This window comes from Colobus angolensis, unplaced genomic scaffold, assembly GCF_000951035.1.
Source record: "Colobus angolensis palliatus isolate OR3802 unplaced genomic scaffold, Cang.pa_1.0 Scaffold95, whole genome shotgun sequence".
Lineage (NCBI taxonomy): Eukaryota > Metazoa > Chordata > Mammalia > Primates > Cercopithecidae > Colobus > Colobus angolensis.
The window spans coordinates 3,788,583-3,806,407 of record NW_012123487.1 but is presented as its reverse complement, the minus strand read 5'-3'; positions in this window follow the sequence as shown (position 1 = coordinate 3,806,407).

Genomic DNA, 17,825 nt, shown 5'->3' with positions numbered 1-17,825 from the left:
TTGCCACCATGGAAAAGTCAGGAACTTTCATGTAAAATCCAGATATTTGACTTCTTGGTTGCTCTTAAAAGTGTGCAATGTCCATCAATACTAGATTTTAACTGGTTTGCGCTCAGAAGCATCTTTCGGAAGAGGCACGTACTTGTCAATTTGCCTGTTATTTGATGGAATCTCTGGGAAACTGAGTTGGGAAGGTCCCTATATGAAAAACACATGGGTTTTTGGAGTGTACATCTTCAATATTCTTATTTGTCTCTTTAGTCAGCAGAATACGTCAATGTTTTGTTTGAAAAAGCTGCTTGAATCTGGGCTTTTCTGAGCCATGTGTTCTCCCACAACCAGCACAAAGAAAGGCTTTTGGTACAGTATAAATACTACCTGCCTGAGCTCTGAAGACATTTGATTTTGTATCTTCTGTCCTAAACTTTTGGTAGCTAGCACTACCAACTGTGCTGGTTTCATCGCTCTCTTGCCAACATTTATCAAACAGTAAAGAGGACAGTTTGATATTCTAGGTAGGGGATCCAAGGACAAGCCTCTGGAATTCTATACAGGGCAACCTGCTTTTTGGATCTTTATTCAGATCACTGGGACCACACATTATCGAGTCTATCTCATTGCTAGCCTCAGAATCCCTTCTTTTTCCTGAAGAATAGTTTGAAATTAATGAGGAAATTACAAGAATTGTAACCACAGAGAAGAGAATCAGTTGTCTGTCTGGATGTGACTTGGGCTCCAAATTGGGACAGAAGACTCATAACACATTATAGTCCTCCTGCCCCTGACACTCAATAATTATTATTTTTTGGTGCGTATAACACTGTGTTCTCTAAATGCTTTCTTGATAGCTGGGACAGCAAGAACATTGTGTTAGGCAGAGGAATTGCCTTAAACAGGTCCTGGACCTGTGAGTCTTTTTCCAGTTTTGTGGTTCCCTGAAGGGCAGGGACACTCACTGACCTCTACCTGCATTGTTGGTGTGTGACAATAACAATGGCAGTGATGAGATGATAATGTTGGAGCAAGACAACTCACTGGATTATTTGTTTGTGTATATTCTCAATATATTTCCCCTCCCCTCTTTGAAGCAGAGAGCCACATTTTCATTTTGTGTTTTCCTGCTTTGGGTGGGGGATGAAATGAGCTCTTTGTACATAATTCCCTTCCTGAGTTTTTGGTATTCAAAATCCATAATTCCCTTGCTGAGTATTTGATATTATTGGTATGTTTTGGGGGCAACTTAATTTTATCTCACCTTCCAATACAACCTGAGATAAGAACTTGAGTCCAGGCTTTGTAATGGGAGGTAGATTATAGGAAGCAGAAGGGAGGGGACAGGCCACGTGGGACAGGGAAGGAAGAGAATAAAGAATATGTTATTGAGCTGAGTATTGTCTTCAGCAACTGGGGTTCAATCCTGCTGGAGACCCTCTGAGAAACTGTGGAATGCACCTTGGAATGATCTCTCCAGATGCGGGGAGGCTGGGACATGTAATGGATTTCCATCCTCTCGTAGTTGAAGGTTTCCTCTGGGAATGTTAACTGCCGCCTGGGCTGCCTAGCACCTTTGATAGGTAGGAATACTTGCTCCCTGATATATTATTCTCTGCCTTTTTAGGGCCTCAGCCAAAATGGAGACAGAAAATGCATCATGCTAACATTGTTGTATGTATGTGTCTGACTACATAATACTCTATCATTTTGTTTTATACAATCTATGAACCAACATCTTATATTTACTGCAGTTCTAATTATATTTATTAAAATGTATACAAAAATTTACGTCTTTATTCAGTATTGTCTGTATTTTTTATATTTTCTTAGGATACAGCTTATAAAAGTGGATTTATAGGGTCAAATGGGTTATGTGTTTTCTAAATTGCTTTTCAGAGAGGTTTCATTGACCTGTAGTCCCATCAGCAGTGTGAGAGAGCATTAAAGGTGAACTTTGGCAATGACCTGGCATGGGTGACTAAGAGAGGTTGTAAACTCTTATTGCTCAGAGGACTTTCAGCACAGTGGAGGTCTCTATCTATTTGGGGTAGGTTAGATCACTATTCTATGTGAATAGAAAATGTATGAAGGACATTCATTCCAGATGCCTTGTCTTCCCTGGATTCTAAAAGTGCTTCTTTATAGTATCAGCTGAAATAAGCATATACAAAACACATAAAATAGATTCTTCAAAGACAATTCCATTTTGAGATATTTAATAGAGTTTTCAAAGGTTCTGAATTTACCTTCCCATCATTACACCCTTATTTTCTGTGTATCCATGTACCAAATTGGTTACCAGGTGTTCCATGTTCAAATTTCTAAGATTATGTGGGAAATGATAACCCAGATACATATTAGAACTCTTGAAATTTTGATTTACATGACCAAGCACCTTGTAGAAGTTCTGACAGTTGATTGATAGAATTGGAGCCCAGTTTCCCTTTGTCCCTTTTGTTTCCCAGGAGTTAAACTAGAAAATCAGAGGAAAAGATTAAAAAGTGGAGATCAAGAGAAAGAGGGAAAAACAAAGACCAGAATAAACAAAATTTCAATTCATCCCCTGGATCAGTGAGCACAAGCCATGCTTCTTGATTCGAACTCAGGTGAAGGGTGAAATGCAGCCACATCTATATTTTCCAATGCCTTATCTGTCTTCCTTTGCTTCTCTTATTTTATAGGCTCAAAGCACCTTCATGTCTATCATCAACAATAAATGGGCCTGGTATCATTGGAAATGTGAAAAATAGAACCTAAGAATTTTCAATCCCCCAAAGAAACCCTGGCTCCTCCATTATCTCTGAGGTTTCCCATAAGGTCTCTTACAAGTTTGTTGTTTTCTAATGAGAACACATGGGCACAGGGAGGGGAACATCACACACTGGGACCATTTAGGGGGTGGGGAGCAAGGGGATGGAGAACATTAGGACAAATACCTAAGGCATGTGGGGCTTGAAACCTAGATGACAGTTGATGGGTGCAGTAAACCATTATGCACATGTATACCTATGTAACAAACCTGCACGTTCTACACGTGCATCTCAGAACTTAAAAAAAAAAAAAAAAAAAAAAAAAAGGGTGTTGTTTTCATGGAAGAGGTGAACTAATTTCCAAACCAGTTGATCCCCACCACTGTCTAACACAGGCCATTCCTCCAGAGCACGTGGGGGAGCTGTTGTGCCACTCAGTCCTGGCACCAGTCTCTTTCCAAGAAGAATGTGAACATAACATATATACCCAACCATCCAGAAACAAGGTTCTTAGTACGTACTAGTCACAAGAGCAGGATGTTTGAAATTGGTAAGGTCCTAGAGTTTTCAGAACTATGGAGGCCAGTGGAGCATGGGGGCAAAATGCAGTGTTCATTGCACTGTATTCTGTTGCCTGTCCAAGCTTCTCCTTTTAAGCACAAACTCACTGAAAGTGTTTTGTTTCATGATGACATCTGCAGATAAAATAAGTGAAAAACGAAGCCCTCCTAAAGTAATAAAGAGAGAGCACCTTAGGAAGAAGAGATACAGACAAAACCTCTTTGCCACAGTATGGCTTACATTTTAGTTTTCCCGATTTCCTGGGAGTTTTATTCACTGATATTTTCCAAGAACCTAGATCCATGGCGAGAACAGTAGATTATCAATAAATACTTGTTGAACAAAAGAATGACTCCAGTTCCAGGGCTAGTCCTGGCCACTCTTTGATCACTTGGTCCCTCTGTCATTTCGTTTCCTCATCTGTTAATGTCTGCTAGTGGGTGGGAGGAGAGGGGAAGGTTGTAATAGCCAGTCCCTGAGATCCTCTCTATTTGGGATGGTGTGTGGTTTCCGTAGTCAAGGTCCTAGTTGGTTAAGTGACTTAAGTAGGCATCTTCTTTACTGTTTCCCAGAATAAACTAACCCATATAGGAAAGATAACAAGTTCCATTCCTGAGTATGGGCATCAGAGTATGAGCAAGTTGAATCAAAGTAGATCTCTTTCAGTTTTGGCTTTGCCCTCTGTTAATTTCAAGCTGTCCCTGAAATTCATATACATGGCAGTAATATGGTTCTAGTGTTTCTGTAGGTGAATAAATTTAATCCCATCTCTGTAAGGCAGCCTCTAGTTTGGCCTGGCCAGTGCTCCTTCCTATTTACTTTCTGTTCCTCATCATGCTTTCCGCTCCTATCAGTATCACATAGCAATGCTTTCTCACCCTGGCAGTGGCAGTTCCTTCCAGTAGCAGCCAGGGATACCAGTTTGCAGTTTTGTCAACACTTGTAGAACTAGGTCCATTGTTCTCCCGCAGAAACACCATCAGCCGTCATCTGGCTCAGGGGTTTGGGTCCCAGCATGGTGAGCCCTCCCCTTCAGCCCCAGCAGAGAAGCAGCTCCTTTTCTAAGGGGTGCAGATCAGCTCTGTGAGTGTCTCCCTTCAAGCTTTTAAGTTTTATAATTCTAATGCTCCCTTGTGTTCCCCTAGACTAAAGATATTAGCTGCTTATAATTGCTACCTCTTCGATACCTTATAATGTCCCCTTTAGCCTTTTCTGTTCCTAATACTGTTAATAATTCTCTATATTAAATTCTCTCTGTTAAAATAACTGGTGTGATTTGTTGTCTGAGACTAGATCCTGACTGATATATGCCCTGGAACAAGGGAGCCAGGGGTTACCCCATGAGGTCATAGGTTCCTGGGCATATCAGGTTCTCTGCTTGTATGCAAATGAAGTGGCTCTAGTAGGCCAAAGGTGGCCCTCCAAAGAGGAGTCACCCATAGGGGTCACTTGGGAAGAGAAAGCACAACAAAACCTCCTGGGAGATCTGCACAGAGATGGTGGTTTCAGCTATGTGGACATAAAAAAAGCCAACTTACCATACCGACAGGCTGTAAGGGCCAGATGGGTGATTCAGGCATGGTGCTTTGGGAGTTCCAGGAAGGGAAATGTCAATAAAGTTAAGGAGAATCAGAAAGTTTCTCAGAGGAGGTTGAGTGGGAAAGATAAACAGGGCTTTTCAGTCTGGAAAACTAGCCACAAGCAGGGAGCCTCATACACAAGGCCAAGGAACTTGGCTTTGCTTCTGTGTGGGCATCTTATCATGATATCGCCCTCAAAAGTCATACTATATATATGACTCAGTCACTGTGTACACCACCCAGCAGGCCCCAGGAATAAGTCAGGGTTGAGACAAAAAGATTTGTTTGCTAAAGAAAGGGACTCGCCTTTCCCGCACTAGCTTTAGATGATCCTGAGATGGCACCCTGTCTGTGGGCTACTCCGAGAAGACACATCTGACTTGGTTTAATTTTTAGCAAAATCTGCAATTGATAATAGGATGTCAGTGGGAGGAGTGTTGATGGGTGATCTGCAGAGAGTGCTGGTCATGACATTTGGCTTTCCATCCCCTTTGGCTTTCCACCCATGCCATCTTGATTTCTTTAGTGAAACAACTAAGCAATTAGACACACCTTGTTTGTATGCCTACTCCATATCTCTCCCAAACCCAGCTGGGGATAGTATGCATCATCTCCTTTACATAACAGATTTTCCAGGATGGTCCCAATCGAAAATATGTTGGTTTCGGAGTATCCAAGTATGCAAGAGCTGCTAATTCATGCCTCAGTATTAACAATATGTCTCTCTCAACATTTAAATAACAGAAGTAATACATTGACCTTAAAAGCCAAAAAAATTGGTGCACCTCCAAATAAAAGTAATAAATATATTCAGCCACAAAGTCACAGTGGCTTTGTTGTACAACATTAAAAGGCACAGGTCCTTCTCTCAAGGGGCCTGTGGTTTAGTGGGTGAAGCTTCCTTGTCTTGCCTTATGATTTGGTGTTTTGCATGCCAATGTAGGCAGCTATCATAAAGGTAGGAACAGGTGAGCGATCTCCATCTTTCCTTGGTCCTGTGGGTAAAGGGGAAAGGAAAGGAAGAGGGCAAATAAAGTGTGTGATGATGGGGGGACTTTCTGGAAAAATAGGGGATTGCTGGTTTCCCCACGTTGGTGATTGGGCCTGGCAGACATGGCCCTCCTGGCAGGAATGAGGCTTAGAGAGAGTGAGAGCAAGTAGGCAGGAGGCTGCTGAATCACTCATGAGAAGTGAAGTCTCCATTGTGACTCTTATCTCCAAACCCCACTTGCTCAGCATGGACAGGGCTTCAGGATGAGGTTCTGCCTCTGTCCTCAACTGGGCATTATGGAATGTGGAAGTACCAAAGGGGTAGAGGAAGGTGGAGGTGGAGAAGTTCTACAGAAAGAAGAAGAACGTGAAGGCAGAAGCAGAGGGAGAGCAGGAAGAGAAGAGAGGGTTGAGGAGGCAAGAGGAAAGGGGCAGGAAGGCCTAGAAGACAAGAACAGCACCAGAGGGCCTTGGTTCCCTGTCTCCCGGGGCAAAGGCATCCCGGGTGGACCAGGAACCTTTGCTCCCTTTTGTCCTTACCAGCCCTGGAGAAGCGCATCAACCCTCCAGGCTGTCCAGGCCCAGAGTGGGCTTTGGGAAGAAGGCTTAGAAGGAGCTTTATTGGAAGGCCTGGGGGCTTTCCGTAGGCTGCAGAAATCATTTGAGGGCTGGGGAAAGATAATTCTCAGGCCCCTTCCTGCCTGCAGGAGCCTGGCCTGCCTGGCTGTTGGCCACAAGAGCAGGGCCCATCTCTCCTCCCCACTGCACACCCCGCAAGCCAGTCATCTGCTTTTTTTTTTCCCTCCTCCCTCTACTTCCCCACCCCTTCAAGTTCTCAGAACTCGCTCCCATTAGATTCCAGGAAATGGCTGGTGCAACTTTGTAACTAAATCCGCTCAAATCCCTTTGTATATCTTCTCTGCTCCCTTGCCCCCTTCTTGATGTCCTTCATGGTTGTGTCCGGTTACAGAGTAGACACCGGCCAGGGCAGGCTGGCCCTGGCACATGCAGTCAGATCTGAGTCAGGCAACAGCACCCAGGGCCAAATTGTGTCAAAGCAAAGTGAGCCGTTCAAGTCTGGGGGACTCTGACCCTTTTCCCACTCCACCAAGAATTTATCTGTGCAACGCTGGGCATGTTGTTTTTGCCCTGGGGATCTCAGCTTTTCTCACCTGCAATGTTAGGAGAACCTGCCTTTGGCCAACTCCATGATTTATTGGTGACAGTCAAGTGGGAGAAAGCATATGTGTCTGGCAGGACACCTGGAGGATAGAGGGGGTTTCTGACTCAGCAACTTCTGTGTGGAGACCCAAGACCCACAGAATTCTAGCCCAGGCAGGGGTCTGCCCCTCTCTCACTTGTGGGACCCTGAAGCTGTCATTTGACAGCAGAAATAGTGATGCAGTGTAGGCCTTCTGCCTGCAGGGACACTTCTTTTTCACAAAAATTTGTGGAGTTTTACAAGGCCTTGGTGTGGGTACCAGAGATCTTGCTAGCAATTCAGAGGGCAGGCACTGAGCCTCTTGCCAGGGCTCCCCACTATGATTTAGGCCAAGGCTGGGACCAGGCAACAGGTGGCTTCCGGTGCAGCCTGGGTGACTGATTCTGGCCAGGGCAGCATCTGGAAGCCTGTCAGGGAGATGGTTGTGGACAAGATTCTATTCTGGGAGGGCACCAGAGTGTCCCAGGCGAAAGGTGGCCAGCTGAGGTATGAAAAAAATGGATCAAACATCTGCAGAAATAAAATTCTGCTTAAATCTTAAGTCTGGAGAAGAGGCAAAGAGAAGAAAGCAGACAGGAGGAAAATGAGGGAAAGTTGACAACTGAAAAACTCTTCAGACATGTATTTAGGGGTTTAGATATGAGTGGATGTTCAAAACGAAGTCATCTGTGTAATCCGGTGTCCAGATGAATGGGAAGAACAGAGCTGGCCCCAGCTAGGTTCCCAGTTAAAGCTTGATGTTCTTTTCCCTTCCATGGATTCAGGGAACTTCAGTGTGGAAAGGGGCTTGTTGAAAAATTGCTTAGGGCGGGCGTGGCGGCTCACACCTGTAATCCCAGCACTTTGGGAGGCTGAGGCGGGTGGATCATTTGAGGCCAGAAGTTCCAGACCAGACTGGCCAACATGGTGAAACCCTATCTCTACTAAAAACGCAAAAATCAGCCAAGTGTGGTGGCACACACCTGTAATCCCAGCTACTCAAGAGGCTGAAGCAGGAGAATCGCTTGAATACGGGAGGCGGAGATTGCAGTGAGTTGAGATTGTACCACTGAACTCCAGCCTGGGCGACAGAGTGAGACTCCATCTCAAACAAACAAACAAACAAACAAACAAAAATATCGCTTAGTCCACCCTAAAATGAGGGAAGCGGAACCCAGGACGGTCCCATACCTCAGTGCCTATACAGCCCTAAACTGTGGGGAGTGAGGTGGCCATCCCTCCTCATTAGGGGCTTTCTTGGAAGTAGGGTCTCAGGAGCAATGAGGGAGATGGATTTGAGGAGTAGCCTAAGGATGAGGCTGGGGAGGGGCTGGACAGGCAGGTTTCGTCAAGGGCCTATGGCAGCAGTTCTCCAAGTGTGGTGCTTGAACCGGTAGCATTAATGTGACCCGGAAATTTGTTAGACATACAAATTCTTAGTCCCTTCCTGACCTGCTAAAGCAGGACCTGGGGTGGGGACCTGCCACCTGTGTTTTAGGAGCCCCCTAGGTGAGTCTGATGCTCTCTAGAGTTGGAGAACTGCCAGCCTCAGATATTCAGGTGGGGCATGTCAGGAGGCTCAGTGCCATCTTGACTGGAGACCATTTGAAACCCGCAAAGGAGGCTTCTGAGAGAACTCTTTCTGTTCTTCCCTTCCCTCTCCATCAGCTACAGTGTTCTTGGGTCTCCTTCCAGCTGGGCACATCCCATAGCCACCCCTCTTGGGCTACAGCCTTATCTGCTTGTCCCAGATAAAGAGTGAATTGGCCTAATCAGTCTGGCCGGACTGGCTGGCTCCAGGGAGGTCTGCTGGTGGTGCCACTAACAGGAATGGAGCCACTCACACGGCTGACCCCCTTCCCCACCCCATGGGCCCTGTCGCCACTGCCATCTCTCCTCTAGAAAATGCCAGGCCTCAGTTGCACTTTCCTACTTTGCTAATCAACCCTCAGCAACTTTATTCCCAAGACAGATAAGGGGTGACTATCTAGGGCTTCTGTGAAAATCACCATTGTCAAAGCCTCTGTCAAGATCAGGCTGTCTTTTGGGTGGCTGCTGAAGGAAAGCAAGAGGAATTGAACTGAAACTATGTGAGCCTGCCCCCAAACTTAACAATATGGATTTGCACCTCTCAACAATCTTGCAAAAGAACAGACACTTGTAATTACTGCAGATGCTCTGCCTTCACTAAGGATTCTGACTGCCTTTTAGCTACTGCCTTGCTTGCTATAATGGATGGTGAAGTGAGTTAATAGGGTGTGTTTTCCCCACATTGCAAAGAAGCAGAAACGAGCTCACAGAGGTTTGCTGGCTTTCTCCAGGCAGTAGGATTACTCGGTGGAGTAAGCTTCTTGGCTGGAGCTGGGGCCCAAAGCCACATTCCTGGTGGTGTGGCAGGAACCAGGGCTCATGCCCATGAAGGCCCGTCTGTGAGGGAGGTCGGCTGGTGGACCAGCTGTGCCTCCCGGATGTTTTTCCCAGGCTCAGCCTGTGTGGCATGAAGGATCAGTTAAAGGGATTTTTAATCCTGGGGAAAATGACTGTCATTCGGGGCTGGCTCAAAAACTGGTAGAGTGTGCTGTGTGTGGACCTAAACCGCAGGGCCAAAAAACACAGAGGGGTTTTCATGAGCTCTTGGGCAGCGGCTCTGATGTTGGGTGGAATTGTGGGCTGGGAGCAAGGGATGGCAGGGGCTGTCAGAGGGGATGTTCAGATTGTGTAGCCGCTGACACAGTGCTTGTCCTGGGCCACCCCTGCTCTGCTAACAGCTGTGGTTCCTTCTCCTCGCTGGGTCTGTTTTCTCCTTCATCTGCCTCCCTTCTCCAGAACTGGGAGACAGGCAGACCTGAGTGTGTGAAGAGTATCTGGCAACTGCCAAGTTCATGGAGAAGTCAGAGGACTATTATGAAGTGAGAGTAGTATAGGAGATGGCTGTATGTCTGGAGGGGCCAGAGGCAAAGGCTGGAGCCCTCCGTGTGTTGCAAATATGTTTTTCTTCTTATCAATCAGATGATTCTTTCTGTGCAGAGCCTCAGTAGAGAGCAGAGGGGTCTTCCGTGCTGAGGCCAGGAGTTGCTGAAGCCCTATCCCTCAGCTACTTTTCATCTCTCTCAGTACCTCCCAAGGCACCTTGGAGGATCTCTGGTGGCCCAACGGGACAGTTTAGAAGTCCCTGGAGAAGCCTAATTAATCCGTCAATTCTTAGGTCATCTGGAGTCCAGGAGCTGCGTCTCATTGTGAGCTCTCTGGAGGCTCCAACTGCTCTCACAGGAGTCTGGCCAGAAACAAGTTGTCCAGGGCCTGCTTGTTTGCCAAGCCTGGGCTATTGCTCCACAGCACGGGGCTTGGCCCTTGTGACAAGAAAGACCCAGGTGGGAGCTCTTACCCCGTGCAAGTGCCACTGGGGGATTAATTTCTCTTGGGGACTTGGGGGTTGTGGACAATGCAGAGAAGCAGCAGCTGGGCTGACAGGAGTAGCTACATTTCTGGATCAGCCTTCCCCTCCTCTGATTTCCCCTAATTCAGGTCTCAGGAGCCCAGACATTGAAGTAATATTCTTGTGAGCAGTGGTGAATTTATGCCAGTTTGGAGCAATTCGATTCTTGCCTTTCCAGAGGAAAGAACTTGACTGAGGGGCATTAGGCAGAGGGAGAGACTGAGGCAAGTTTTAGAACAGGAGTGAAAGTTTATTAAAAAGTTTTGGAGCAGGAATGAAAGGAAGTAAAGTATACTTGTTAGAGGGCCAGGCAAGCAATTTGAGAGGTTGAAGTGCACTGTTCTGTTCTTGACTTGGGGTTTTAAACCTTGGAAGGTTCCAGAGTTTATACTTCTTCTCCCCTGATTCTTCCCTTGGGGTGGGCTGTTAGGATGCACAGTGGCCTGCCAGCACTTAGGAGGGGCCGCAAGTCCAGTGAGTTTACTGAAGTTGTGTACATGCTCATTTGAGGCATTTTTCCCTTACCAGTCAAGTGTTCTTAGAGGAAGGTCATAGATCAGTTAAACTTGGCCATTTTGCCTCTGAGAGCCCATGCATGGGCCCACTCGCCCAACTCCTGAGATCTTTTCAGGAAGCTGCTGCTAATCACCAGCTTCAGGTGTTTTCTATCTGTTGGGAGACTGCCTTTCCCTGGCACCAGCTGTGACCAGTTTTCATTTTAGAGAGACAGTGTAGCAACTGCCTGACCATCACCTGATGGTCACCGGACATTGCTAGTGGGAGGCAGCCCTCTCCAGCCCTGCTCATGTCTGCCTGACTACCTGCTCTAGCATCCCCACACTGGCTACCCAGGATGTCAGATATTCTGACTCTCCACCTAGGAGCCCAACTCATGTTTTTGTTTTCTTCCATCCATAAAGCAAGTTTGACAAGCACTACAGCCCATCAGCTCCTGCTGATGACTCCCGATGGCCATGAGCACCAGGGTCCTGAGAAGCCGTGCATGAAAGGTACCTGGTTTTCTTTGCTTAGCCATACTTGACTTTTCTTCGAGAAGCACCTGTTTAACATCCCTGGGGATTAGGCTCCCCATCAAGTTCTTCCCTATATTGAAATAAAAGCTGTTGGCTCATAGCATCCTCCACCATGGAGGGTTCTTGTTTGCTGTATATTGGGTCTCTTCCCTGGTAGAATTTAATCTCCATGAGAGCAGAGACTTTGTTTAATTTAGAACCGTGCTTTGCACACAGTGGACAATAAACATTTGTTTAGTGACGGTATCTAAGAGTGATCTGCGTGCCGGAAAAGGCAGCCCTTTGTCCCGTGCCTTTCCTCATGCCGTCCCTCTCACCAGGAATGCCCTCCCTGGCTCCTGCTCTCCCCATTCCATGCCCGCTGCTTCTCTCCAAACTCTGAACCACTCAGTCTATGGAGTCTTATTGGCTACCCACCACCTGCTACCATCAGTCCCTGGCCCTGCTCCCTGTGGACACCTGCTCCTACTTTATCAGATCCTGCTTGCTTGGCTTTCTTCTTTGGGTGATTTAAGGCGAGCAGGTCCAATTCAGGGAACAGCTTGAATGCTGAACTGTGACTGGCTGACTGGGTTGGTTGGTGATGAGTGCTGCAGGCACAGATAGACAGGGACAGCCCCTACCCTTCTGTGCCCACTCAAGGGATCGCCTCAGTGGGATATGGGACCCAGCTTCTACTGGGTCCCAAGAGCTCCTACTCCAATTTTTAAATTTTCTAAAGTTTCACAAGCTGTTGCCAAACACAGCCCTTTGTCAAATCATAGTTGAACTGCAAATGATAAACTCACCATAGACACAAGAGTTTGGCAAAAATTCGCAAAAGCATTCTGTGAGAATCCATTGGTCATATGGAACTTACAATAGAGAGTGTTGCTTATTTTATTATTAATAAATGGTACATACCCTTGTATCAGCAACATTTATTTTATGTGTGCAATCACAGGCTAGAGCCAGGGTCCCCACCATTTGCTGCACCAACACGCCTGCCTCCTTAGTGCTCTGTGGCCCCCAAGGTGCCCTGTTCACTTTCCTGGTTCTCATGGGTCATGCAGATGTTCTCAACCCCTTTCCAAGTCTTTCCCAGGAGGGCAAAAAGAGAACAAGTGGAACGGGCGGGTAAAATTCATATGAGCCTCACCTCGCAGGGCGTTCCAAGACACACCTGCTGCAGCTGGGCTCCTAGCTGGCCGGACACCCTTCAGTCACACTCTGACAGATGGATCCAAATAAATCAGTTCACAGCAGGCAAGGGCTTGGAGAGTTCCAAGTCTTTTGAAACCAGATCTGGTCTGGAGGGACAGAGAGAAGCCATTTCAGAGAGAGCCAGTAGGGACAGGCCTCAGGCCAGATAGGTGCTCCTGCTCCGAAAGAAGCCCAAGAGGCAGCTTCCCAGTGGGACCTTCTACACTTTCCCCAGGGGCCCCTCTTAGCCTCTCCTTCCTTGACTGGACTTTTGAACAGCCATTGATGGGCTCCATGTGTGTAAGAGCATGTAGCTGTCTTAATTCTTGTGCACATTCCTAGACCTGTAGTGCCCAGGGTCAATATGGAAGCTAAGGGAGGTTTGGAGGGCAGCATGATCCACTGGGTCAGGTGTGCATGAAATTGACAGGCCTGGGTGCAACTCACCTGCTACTGGCTGGAGAAACTTGAGCCCCCTGTTGTCCTATCACCAGGGATATGCGTAGAGAAGACCTCCTGTGTTGAAAGATGTTCCTGTGGATGTCGTGTGTTCCAAGCAGACATTCAGTTGTGCTCTAGCTTATTTCATGGTGCAAAGAATCACAATTTTTCTGTCTCTGGAGTTTTCTTTCTGGGCCTGCCACAGTCCCTTGTCTTTGGATCAGAAAACATGAGAGTAGGGCTGTCTGTAACCTCCTTTGGTAACATGTCCCTCTATCTCCAATCTGTGTCCTCATGCTGCAGTGGCAGTGTACAAATTCCTGTTGTCTAGTTCAAGCCTCTCTAACTGTAACTACAACACGTTCCCTCTTATAACTAAAGAGCCCCTGAGCCCAGGGGAGCTTGTTGCTGCTCATGCTAATTCCCTTTTTCAGATTCAGAGGAAATACCTAAGGCTTCTTTCTCCTGAATGTGGAGACTGCCGTGGATGTTGGCGAGGGAGAGACAGCAGGGGAAGGGTGGATCTGGCCTTGGAGGCAGGTCATTTAGGCTCATGAGGCATCTAAAATGGGGCAGTTGAGCCTTGGATTCAGAGTCTGGAGTCTCAAGAGATGGCAGAGCAGCCCTGGAGAACCAGGTTGGGAGTACTAATTCCAGGCCAGTGCCAGCTTGCTGTTGTCCTCTTATTGATGTATGGAATCCAGGCCACTGCTCCCTCGCCAGGAGCCACGTGAAATAAACCTGTCTTGTTACTCATGCCCGAGCCAGTTTGCTGGGTGCTGATCATCGCTAGAGAGAGGCCAGAAGCCAGCAGGTGAATGGTGTCCCTGACGGAGGCTTACTTCACCCGGCTGTCATCAGAGTTGGCTCAGAGGACAGGGTCTCGTATCACTGAGCCGTCCCACAGTCCCCTTGGCAGTTTCCCCTTTGAGAATTGACCAGGCCAAGCTCAGCCACACTGACATCACAGAGCCTGGTGGCGCCTGGGGTGCTCATGATGGCAAAGTCCAAAAATAAAGGCTATTGACCGATAATGGTTTGAAATACAATTTGTCGGGGGAGAAGTGGGCAGGTCTGATGACAGCAGGTGTTGCTAATGGCAGTGAGGGGCAAGATAGACAGGCAAAGAGCATCTGAGGCCTTTCCTTCCCATATCCAGAACCCTCTGCCTGGCGGCTTGGTTTTTTTCTCATTTCTTCCCATAAGGAACAATAATACCACTGCCAGATGGGCGTGTCTTCCTATATGGTTTTCAAATTATGTTTCCGTGGAGAGCTGTGCTGAGGATCACCTGAGAGCTTGGGAGAGGGGACTAAGTGGGACTGTAATTGGCATTTTATGCGCTGGGAAGGTGAGACACAGAAGTTCAGTGAGGTGCCCAATTTGTAAGAGGCAGAGCTGGTTCTAGAACAGGATGTTCTGATTCTGGACTCAGAGCTTTTCTCATCTGTGGCAGGTTTTCTCCTGCCACTCTTCCATGGTATGCCCCGTGCTTCACCAAGCACCTACAGCTTAGGTTAATGCCTGGTAGACCTGATAAACCAATCCATGGTTTTATTAGGAAGAGGTAATGTGGATGGTCAAAAAGGAGAGATTTTTGAGTGGATTGCATGGTGACTTTTAATGTAGAGTTAGCAGATTTAGCAAATGAAAATATGGGTGCCCCATTCAATTAGAATTTCAGGTAATCAATGAATACTTTCTTAGTATAAGTATGTCCCAAATATTGCATAAGACAAGCTTTAGATTAAAAATCTGAAATTCAAATTGAACTGGATATTCTGCATTTTATCTGGCAATCCTATTTTAATGACCCCCAAACTATGCCATGAGAACATCATTTTCATCACTGCTAAGACCATCTCTATATTAGAATATTAGAATTTGCTAGCCAAGGAAGATGACTGAGAAATTAAGATTGGGAGCTGACTTTCAGGGTGACTTTGAAGTTAATGCTGTATAACTAGGGGTTAGGTGGGGACAGGTTGAACTAATAACCCTAGTACCCTTCCAGTTTATGTGATGACTGCATGTCCAGCCATTAACTTTTATCATCCCACAGCTCTTGGATGCTGTATTCTGTTTTTGTTTCACTTTGTTATGTTTTCTACCCCCTTTTTTTTTTTTTGCCTTTGTGCTTCAGTTTGTTTAATTTCCATTGAGCCATCTTCAAGTTCACCAATTTTTTCCTCAGCTGTGTTGAGTCTGTGAAGAGTCAGCCACTGGTTTTAGCAGCAAGAACCAGCTCCATACATGGAATAAAGTTGTAGCTGGAGGAACTGGTCATGAGAAGGAATTTCCTATGGTGGAGGATGTGATGTCCTAGAAGAGAAGACTGAGGGAATCTGTGCTCCAAGTCTGCTACGAGGAGTATTTTGGGGAGCAGGGAGAGAGGTGAAGTGGTTCCTGCTTTTTCTAGTCCAAGCATTTCCTTTACTGTGGTTCAGAAGTGAAGGGAGGGGTTTTTCTGCAGTTACTCCTAACGTGCCAAAGCAGGACCCACCTGGAAACTGGGCAAAACCTTGAACCCAGTAAAAGATAAATAGGAAATGAAAAATGTTAGAAAGGAGTCAAGGTTAGAAAATTTCTAGCTTAAAAAAAAGAGTCTTTGTGCCCAGATATGGGGGTAAGGGCTGGATCTGCTGGCTCAAAGCCTCTAAGCACAGCTTTGTAGTGATTATGGTACTGGTTTAGAGAGCCTTGCAAAGTGTCAAGAGGTTAGGTAGGTCCTGGAGGTGATTATCTATATTTTAAAGACTGTAAATACCTGCTCCTTTTTGAGTACCCAGAGCTAACACTCTGTGTAGTAACTCCAGTGACTGTAATGTTAAACAGGGCTCAGTCCCTGTTTTATGTAGTTTTTAGTCAAGAAATATTTGGGATGCTTCCCCCAGATTTTTGTATTATGCCCCCGCTTTTTCCCTATTATTCATATTTTAGCTTAAATATTAACTATGGTGACAGGCATTTCCTAAAAGTCTAGCCTACAGTATTTCTTCATTTCACACAGTCCTATTGCAATCATGAAGACTTAGTATTTTTCTGCTTATTTAGTGCTGATTGACTATCTCCTCCTTCTCGAATGTGAGTCCCGTGGGGAACTGGAGCAGACTCTTCCTAGCTGTATTCTCTCTGCTTGGCAAATAATAGGTATTCAATAAAGTTCATTTGGTGAATGAAGAAAAGGAAAATTATCTGACTACAGTTTTGTTGTGATAGAATGAGCTACCATTTGATCTAAAGAGAACTCCAGAACTCTTTTTAGCATTTTGCTGTGTTTTTGTTCAATTTCTTGTTTAAACATCTAACAAGTATGGTGCAAAAGCAAACGGCAGGAAAGAGTCTCAGCCCACAAGCTTTTAAAGCACCATGTCTGTAATTCTTTTTTTTTTTTTTTTACAGTGATGAATACAGCAGAGCTTAATGGATACTTTTCTGAGTGATTGATTAATCAGGGTTTAAGCTCAGGGAGGCTCTAACCCAGTGGACCATTCCTTTGTGAGCAGTTGTTTCTCTCTCTACTGCAGTTCTGTGTGGTGAATGAGTGTAGAGTTCCTGGAAACTTTAAAGGACAAAGAACATGAATTCACAAAATAATATCTACATGGAAATATATTTATCTGATTGAAAAAGCTACAATTTTATATTTAAGTGAGTCAATTTATAGCAATGCTTTATGAAACATATCTCTTACGGGAAATAACTCTGATTTTAGACACCCAAACAAATAATAAAATCCAGCAATGATTGTCAGTTTTGTTAAGTTTCTCTCTGAGTGTCTGGCTGAGCTGCTTAAAGAAACAGAGCCCTTTGCAGTTTTAAGGTCAAAGGTCCTGTGGCTACAGGTGCTAGGGTCAAAACACAATTTGACCCCAGGTCTTTGTAAACTAAACAGACCTGACTTTTTGCCCAAAAGAAACAGAATAAGAGAGTGTGATGCAGGGAGTAGGGCAGGGGGACCCAGAGAAAGAGACTTAGAGGTAATTGATTAATTCATTGGTTTAATCAGTTATTTATTCTACCATGTTTATTATTCTCTTACAAGAGTCCAGACACGTTGCTGCCCTGTACAGGGCCTGGTAAGATAAGTCAGATAAGACTTCTGACCTTGTAGGATGGTGCCTTAAAAGGGAAAAGGATGCAGGTGTCAAAGTTGGTTTGGGGGAAGGTAACAGATTTGCTGAGATATATTGGTTTTGAGATGCCAGCAGGACATGGAGTTGGAATTATCCAACAGTCACTGTAGCAACCATAAATAAGGCCTTTCCTCTGGGCTCTTGACTCACAGATCCACCAGCCTAGCTGGCGTTTCCTTTTGGGCACTTCAAATTTAATGCATTCAAAGCCAATTTCCCCCCACCTCCAGGAGCTCCTCCTCAATTGTTCTCATTCTCTGTGGCACTACTGGTCACCCAAGCCCAGGAGCCTCCCTGACTTCTCCCTCTCTCTCATTCTCCATTTCCTACTCACCCAAACCCAAGTTCTATTGATTTAATCTCAGAAACACCTCTTGAATCTTCATCTTCCTGTCTGTCTCTATCTTAAATTCCATTCTAGACTGCCATCACTTCCCACCTGCACCCCCTCTCCTCCCCAACGGGTCCACCTGCCCCACTTTGGCCTCTCCCTCTACTCTCTCCTTGTTAAACACCTACC